The sequence below is a fragment of the Nothoprocta perdicaria genome, unplaced genomic scaffold (assembly GCF_003342845.1).
Source record: "Nothoprocta perdicaria isolate Ctin4 unplaced genomic scaffold, notPer1 scaffold_189, whole genome shotgun sequence".
In the NCBI taxonomy this organism is placed as follows: Eukaryota; Metazoa; Chordata; class Aves; order Tinamiformes; family Tinamidae; genus Nothoprocta; species Nothoprocta perdicaria.
The window spans coordinates 884,268-892,281 of NW_020455082.1; the positions used below are offsets into that span (position 1 = coordinate 884,268).

The window sequence follows — 8,014 nt, forward strand, 5'->3', positions numbered from 1 at the left end:
GAGCAAGACTAACAGCATTATTCACCCAGGAGCTGAGCTTCTGCTGGAGGTTGCACTGTATCAGCATTAAGAATTACTTTAAATCCCTTTGAAATGTGTGTAGACTCGTAGGCAAACTCTGACCCGCTCATCTGTAACCTAAAAAAAAAAGAGACTATTTCATTTGGCTAGGCTAAGCATGCATAATTTAGGTACAGTATAACATGTACAAACAGTGCAAACTCATTCCTTAGCCATGTTTAGTCCAAAATAACCTGAATTCAAATCCAAACTAGATGCTGAAACAGAAGGACAACTGCAAACTCTCTACATTAGCAGGCACGTACTCACTCTCATTCCATCCAAAACAGTCTGAAAAATTCTGTTCTCAGGCTGCAGAAATGCTCCCAAGTCAGTCAGCAGTGAAAGAAATGTGGGTGCAGGATATGGGGCACTGAGCGGCAAACCTGGGTACTAATTTTATCCCTGAGACAGCAGAGAATATTGCAATTGAAAAGTCAGTTCACTTATGGCTTAGTCATCTCATCTGCAGACAAGCAAAAACACCCCACCCTCATTTGTGGTGAGCTATTACAGGTGAAAGTTTGAGAAAGACTTTGAAGGTGTTTCCTTTCTTAGAGCATTTCCATAAATTCTAGATAGCACTTTAGGGCTAAAAAATATCAGTTTAGCACAGAGGCAGCTGAAGTTCAAGCTTGCTTACCTGCAGTTCTGCAAGCAGGCTGGGGAACCTGGGGAAGGTTCAAGCTTTATCACGCACAACTCGTCATGAATTGCTTCCGAACATTCCTAGGATGGATGTGGTGAAAAAGTCCAGCTCCCAAACTGTCTGCAGGAAAACGTACTTATTTCTAGAGCTGAAAGAGTCTCAGTTATCAACTTTACCCTTTTACTGTTGTTTCTGCTCCGTCCTCTTCCTCCAGTTTCAGTCTCTACAGGAAATTAAGGGCCGGTAACCCACAAATGCTACAGCTTGAAAACTTGAGTTTCAAACTGGAAAGTCAAAAAATATTAACAATAACCATACAAACTAATGACAGTAACCATACAGTCCAATATTTTTCAACCAAGTTGAAAAGTAAACTGAAGAAAACTCTCCAGTAACTCTGCCATACAGAGGATTTCCAACATAATTAAGGGAAACCTCTCTCATAGAAGGAAACATTTCTGCCTTCTGCAACTAAAATAAATAAAAAATAAAAATAATTTGAAAGCAAAAAGCCAGGACTGCCAAATGTGAAATAAAGAGTTGGGTCTGACCTGCTTAAACCCTGCCCAAAAGGCTGAGAGGATCCTAGGTAAAAGAAGCTGCAGATGGTGTCTAAGCTCGTGGATTCCCTACCTATGCCACGGGGAGGAAATGTCCCATACATGGCCCAAGGCAACACGCAGACTGGCTTCACGGCTCCACATGCAGCTTTTGGCAAGCCCAAGCATTCAAACATCATGAGTCAGCGTTCCAGAAATCATTGGGTTTCATAAACCAATAAATCTGGTTGTTTTGCTTTTTTTCTTAATTTGCTTTGGGTTTTTTCCTTCTTTTTTCCTTCCTTATTCCTTTGCAGTACACAGGCACCACTGAATTTTATTTTTGCTTCTTCAGCTTAAGCTTTCCCCTCTCCCCCATTCTAGGTTTGCTTGCTTTGTGAAACGACAGCAAAGCTTCTCATACAGGATTGGTGTTGGGGCGTTAAGAAAAATATACCAACTATCATAGAAGTTGGGAAGAGATATTGTGCTGTCTTCTACTTTCACACAGCCCTTGACATGGGAAAACTCTTATTTTTTTAAATTAGGCCTCAAAATATTTATTTCTTGTACTCAGATCCAAACGAATAAGCAAACTATTATTAAGATATATATTATTAAGGAATAAGTTATTAATATGATACATGCATCTAGTTAGACTGGGGAGGCTTCCACTCTTTAATAGGTGACATAATATTATGGTAACACACAGAATAAAATACTGCTCAAGTTGGTTTGGTTTCACCTAATGGATCATTTCATCATTGGCAAATTTGTCACTGACAGCAAAAAAGGCATTCTTAGTACTTGAGAATGAATTACATCTTAAGAAGGTGCCATGCTATCAAATAATTAGGATTTTGTCAATGTTGTAAAATTCTGCCTTTCTTTAAGGGGTCAGAACACTTGCTACATATTTTTATGCTATTTCCTGCAGAACTGGGCACTAAAGTTGATCAGTCAAACAGAGTAGGTAATAAAAATGTACATCCTTTTCTTCAAATTTGGTTTTATTATGGGAACTTTGAGAAAATATGGATTTGCATTATGAGATCCATTCACATTTGCATCCCTTATCCAAGCAGGGCCATAGGAGCCTCAGCTTTTTTTTTAAAATAAGAGTCGCATCCCTAAGTAAAAGACAACTTTGGATTTCCGTAACTGCATCCTACCAAGTTACTTTGTTTTTTTACCAGAACACAGCTTAAAAAAACTCCTGGCGAATAGACAGGGCTCATTCCAAGCGCTATCAGCTTACTCGACTCGGACAAAGCGAAGCCTTTCATGAATTAGGCTTCGCTTCAGCCTACACTCCGGCGCATGAAAAGGTTTCATTATGTGCAGTGGAAGAACACGTTTGAAAACATGATCCAAATAATGGCAGTTAGCAGAAGAAAAGTGGAACTGAAATTAAAAGGGTGAAACTATTAAATATGTTATTTCTGAAATAGACATGTTCTAAAGTCTTTAAATAGCCTTGCACGCACTAAAGAGTTCAGAGATGGTGTAGGTACCATCTAGGACTATCAGATAAAGCTGCCTGCAGGTCTAAAACGTCTCAAAAGCAGATGCTGGCAACTAAAGAGAGATTTTGCTAGTACTTGTTTAACATGCATTAATTTGCTCTCTAGACGTAGCCCCTCACTAGTGCTTTGACGTCCAGCTCTGTGCACGTTGCATGCACACCCCAGTTCAGCCGTGGAGCTCCGCGGCAAGCTGAGCGCTCGGCGTCCATCCTGCCGGGAACACGGCCTCGCGCCGAGGGGCAGCCTCCTTATTGACTTGGCTCTTTGCATTGCAGCCTCGTGGAGTAAGCAAAGCAAGAGATATAAATAACACCCGAAAAGGAAAGCGAGGGGAGGTTTGTCAAGAGAAGGGTGAGGTCTTTGGTTTTGTTTTTTTCAACTGCCTGCATCAACTCCCTGTCCCTTCCTTCCTGCAGGGGAGCAGCCCCCGCAACACAGGCTCTTCGACCAGATGGGATCTCACTCGGCCCACCAGGGCCCTGGGCACAAAATAAAATAAAAATACGCAACAACAACCCAGGCTAGCAGCTGGCTACCCTTACAAGGAAGTCTGTGATGGCAAGCAATAACTGATAAGCCGTTCAATTTGAGCAACATGCGGTGGGGATTATGCAAGCTGCAGCCTCCAACGTGAGGAAACCTGCGCGCGGAAACTCCAGGCACATAAATCAGTCACCACATAAACAGCAGCTCCAACTTGGAGGTTTTTGATTATAGGGTCAAAAGGGACGTTGAAATCCGCGCTTTCTTTGGAAACTGAAAAATAAACTGTTTCCAAACTATTGGGTAATGCTTGTGCAACGGCCTCAAGACAGGCAGTAATTTAGCCAGCTGTGTGACCAGCCACAGAAGCTGCATTGGAGAAATATTCCTTCCTGGGAACAATTGAAACTTTCTCCGGGACGAAGTCCACACACAGAGCGCACTGTTTCCTAGCAAGCATCTAACAGTTTCATTATTGTTTAACCACCCCAAAACAGCTCCAGCCATCTATCAAGCTCGACATTTCATCCGTCTCCGCCGCCGGCCGCCAACACGAGGCACATATAGGAAGCACTTCAAGGATTCGATAAGACAAATTATTTTGTTAACCTGAATAGAGAAACCAGCTCTTTTTCTTTAACAATTCATTTACTCTTTTTTAAAACCCACTCGGGAAACCAAGGGCCTGTTTGTCCTCTAGATGATAAAATCCAAGTATGCATTAGAAAGAAATGCTGTTTGATGAATAAAGCTCCATTTTAAGAAAAGTCTAAACCGAATCGCATGCAGGAGGGATGGAACCCAGCGACAGGAGCTGTCCTGTCACGGGGCGATGCGGCCACCTCTGCTCCCCAGTCCCCAAGGGCTGCAGCTCCGCAAAGCTCCACGAGCATCAGCAGGGCCACGGAGGAGAGAGACACCTGCCTGATGCAACCGGGCCCATTATGTCCTCAAACACGTAGATCTGCTCATGAGAAATGGTTAATCCTTTTAATCCTTAATATTATTAATCCTTATTTAATCCTTAATAGCCGGGCGAATGAAAGGCGGACGTCGCTCGTGGGCCCGGCAGCGACTCCCTTTGCGCGGGGCGCCGACACCAGCAAGAAGCATCAGCACCGTTTGTTCCAGCCACGTTTCAGAGCAAGCAACACCAATACAACTTCACTTGCAGAGAAAGCGTGATTAAGTGCAGATTAAATTGTGCTACTTGTGACACTGCAGTGTGAAACTGCCCCAGCGTCACTTCTAATGACACATATGATGCCGAAAGGAGCAATCCTCCCGCAACAGCAGTTACGACATCCCAAGCTGCTCTCAAAAGAGATCGTTTTAAATTTGCCCCTTTAAAAAAAATCTCACTTAACCTCAGTCTGAAGGCAAAACAATCAAAAAAATCAAAACAGACTAAGCGGCATTAATATTTTAGTCTGCACTGAAATATAATGTCAAAATTCCTACTCAAAAATTATTAGGCATCGGAACCACAGGATGGGTCTACTACATAGAGAAATGTAATTGATATATTGGAATAAAGTGAAAACTTCAAGAGGGATTACTTTGAAGAATTCATGAAGAATAAACGGTGTCTTGGAAGGCAACAGTTCTTTCTAAAGACCTCAAAGTCCCTAAGATGAAAATAAATTTAGAGAGCCAAGAAGGTTTTCAGAAGCTGGAAGGATGGCCCATCTCTCTGTTCAGAATAGAACGAAAACCTAGGGAGATATCAATACAAAAAAAAAGTTATTGATCTAGAAGACTCATACCCTGCTTTTAAAGAGGGCAGCACTTTCAGAGCCTCACAGAGCTCCTTAAGGACTCGGTGAGCGCAGAGGGGAGGCCGCTCCGCACACGGGGCGCCTCGCGCTTCCACCGCAGCGCGCGGTGCAGCTCTCCCGCTCTCTGGTTTTCCCTGTCCGTGACAGGGGCCTGGGCCTCTCCACCCCTGCCAAGGGCTCCCCGACTGCCAGCTACGAGAAGCTTTAAGTACTCATTTCTGGCTTCTTACTATGATGCTCTGTGGGAAGCGGAGGAAAATAAGCACGACACGGGGAAGGACCGACGGGTACTTTCGGGAGACTAGTGACTGTGGTGTCTTTGGGGGCAGAGGATGCAAATGTTCATTGCAGCAAAACGTTGAATCCCTATCTTGAGCTTCACTCTTGAGCACTACAGTCTTGGTCCATAGGCACACGTCTCTCTTCACATCTAACCTCTCATCTTCAGATCAGGATTAGTCTAAGGCTTTGGGAAAGCCGCTGCGAGAACATTCTGGATGCATTAGAAAACACACTACTCCCGTAGGAGACAGAAAGGGAGCCTGAACCTGAACACACATAAGCCTTCCTCGGTGGTGTAACTGAGAGAGCAACTCGTGCTGCATGGGGACAGCATTTTACCAGAGCAGACACGAGGCCGGGAGTCGCCGAACGGGGCCAGGCAGCCTCTTTCTACCCCACACGCTGCCTGGATAAGGTCGGTAGCAGACAGGGACGTCACAGCGTGGGGCGAAAACCCATTCGCGCCCGTCCTCCAGGAAGCAGAAAGTTCAAAGCCTAAAGCACAGCTTTTAGCACCCCTCTGTACCATACATTTGGCTCAAATACAGCAATTGAAGAGCTTAGCAAGTTTAACATTCAACTCAGGAATTTGTTATGAACAACAAACCACAGCACGAAGTTGCAGAACTGAAGTCCACATAACACATTTATATACCCTGCACCCCCTTTTTAACATACCAAAAGGCTTGGAAGAATGAGAAGGCTAAGAAGAAATGAGAGAAAAACAAAGGCCTGGAGTAGGAAGGTGTTGGTCCCAAGCATGCCCAGCTGGCAGACATGGCTGCTTCCCACTCTGGCTGATAGGGCTCCATTCTGCTCCCATTTTATCCTGAGCCCTGAGCAGCAAGTACCTCCCAGGTGGGAAGATTGGCCCTTGCTGGAAGCCAGGCTGCTCTTGCTACTCTACAACCAGACACAGGATTTAAACAAGAGCATTAGAAGTATTTGCTCTCCACAAGAACTTCAGCAATTGAACATTTATCCACAAACACCAATGGCCAGACAATTGGCTTTAACTATAGTCTTATTGCTTGCAGCTGAGGGGACATGGAAACCCCAGCAACCCACTGCCCCAGGAGCCACCCCAGGTGAGGGAATCACCCATAATGGGCAGCAGGACAACAGCCCAAGGAAACTCTTTCGTTTCGTTAGACCCAACAGCTCTCACAAAAGCAACTATGTTTATAAAGACAAAGACTGCAAAGAAGGGATCCAGTTGTTTCTCCCCAACACATTAACACAAATTCTGTGTTTTCCTAAGTGTATTAGTTTTTTCTTGATATTATAATCGGGATGGAAGGAACAGAAAACGGCAGAGCTGCGTGGCGCTTCCCGCGGGAGACGCGCTCTGTGTCGGAGAGGAGGAAGTGACACACTCCACAAACAAAACATTCCTAAATGTCTCCACAAATTAAACATTACCCCGAGCATTTCTCAACCTCAGAGCCATAAAACTAAGCCATTCCTATCTAGGCTTTAATATTTTACTTATCTTTACAGGATCTAAGTTAGCTTGACCAGCTAAGGCAATGGAAAGCTGCAGGGTGCAGAGCCCATCCACTGCACGTCAGGGCGTTCAACACGTCCGTCCTCAGGGATTTCGCCCCGAGCACCCGCTCCGTGCAGGCTCAGGCTGGACCCTGCGCACGTTCTCGATGCCCAGAACTTACATTTATCAACCTGCAATCGAGTCCTGAACTGCTGGTAAGGAGCCGACCAGCCAATATGTCAACAGCTTCTCCGCAGGAAACACCTTGACCGGTTTACAAGAACAAACTGTTCTCGGGAACGTCGCGAGGGCTTCTCTTTTCTCAGCTCCAAAGTGACTCCTTTCACCTCCTGCAGCACCATTACGCCTTTCACTTTGTCTCACGTCTCCGATTTTGACGCAAAAGCCGGGGCAAAGTTACTCATTAAGAAAATAGCTTGGGCCCTTCCCACCATGGAAACGTCACCCCAGGTACGTTGCCATCGTACCAAAGAGGCAGCCCCTCGGGCGCGATAAAAGGCAGATAAAAGCCAGCAATGGAGGCAGAGCGCTGCGGCCAGGGCTGGCACCCGGAGCCCCCGCGTCCTCCCGACTCGCGGGGCGGAACAACCCCCCACGGATCCACAGGCCTCCAAGGAAGGGCTGGAGGGAGGGCAGCGCTTGCCAAGGGCTCTCCAGAGGACAGCAAAGCGGCTGCACCTGCGGCCCCAGGAGAAACCTCCCCAACACACAGACACCCAGAGCCCCATGGGGTCCCTCCCCACACACAGACACCCCGAGTCCCACAGGTTCCCCCCGCCAGAGACACCCCGAGCCCACAGGTCCCCCCCACACACAGACACCCTGAGCCCCACAGGTTACCCCCCCCACATACACACACCCTGAGCCCCACAGGTCCCACACACACACAGACACCCTGAGCCCCACAGGTCCACCCACAGCCCCCCCCAGAGTCCCTCAGCCACCTCAAACACCTGAGGCCCCTCCAGGCCTCAGGTGGAGCCTGCACCCCTCAACCCCCAGCGCTTGAGCCTCCCCATACCCCCACACCTGAACACAAACCCCAACCCCGCGCCCCTAACCGCCCGGCCGCCCCCCTCGACCACGGGCACCCCCAAACCGGGGCGCCCCCCACGCGGGCAGCCCCCCGCGCCGCTCTCACCCGTGCCCGCCGGGCCCCGCGGCGGCGGCGCAGGGCGCGGGGGGCG

General features: G+C 47.2%; 1 long non-coding RNA gene across 1 annotated transcript; it reads right to left on the reverse strand.

Annotated features, from left to right (window-relative positions):
* Positions 1-707: 707 nt before the first annotated feature.
* On the reverse strand, positions 708-7,017 carry LOC112945418. Its single transcript, XR_003249003.1, has 2 exons — positions 6,988-7,017; positions 708-829 (listed from the first exon to the last, which is right to left on the reverse strand). It is a non-coding gene; the product is annotated as an uncharacterized LOC112945418 (long non-coding RNA).
* Between the last annotated feature and the right edge of the window lie 997 nt (positions 7,018-8,014).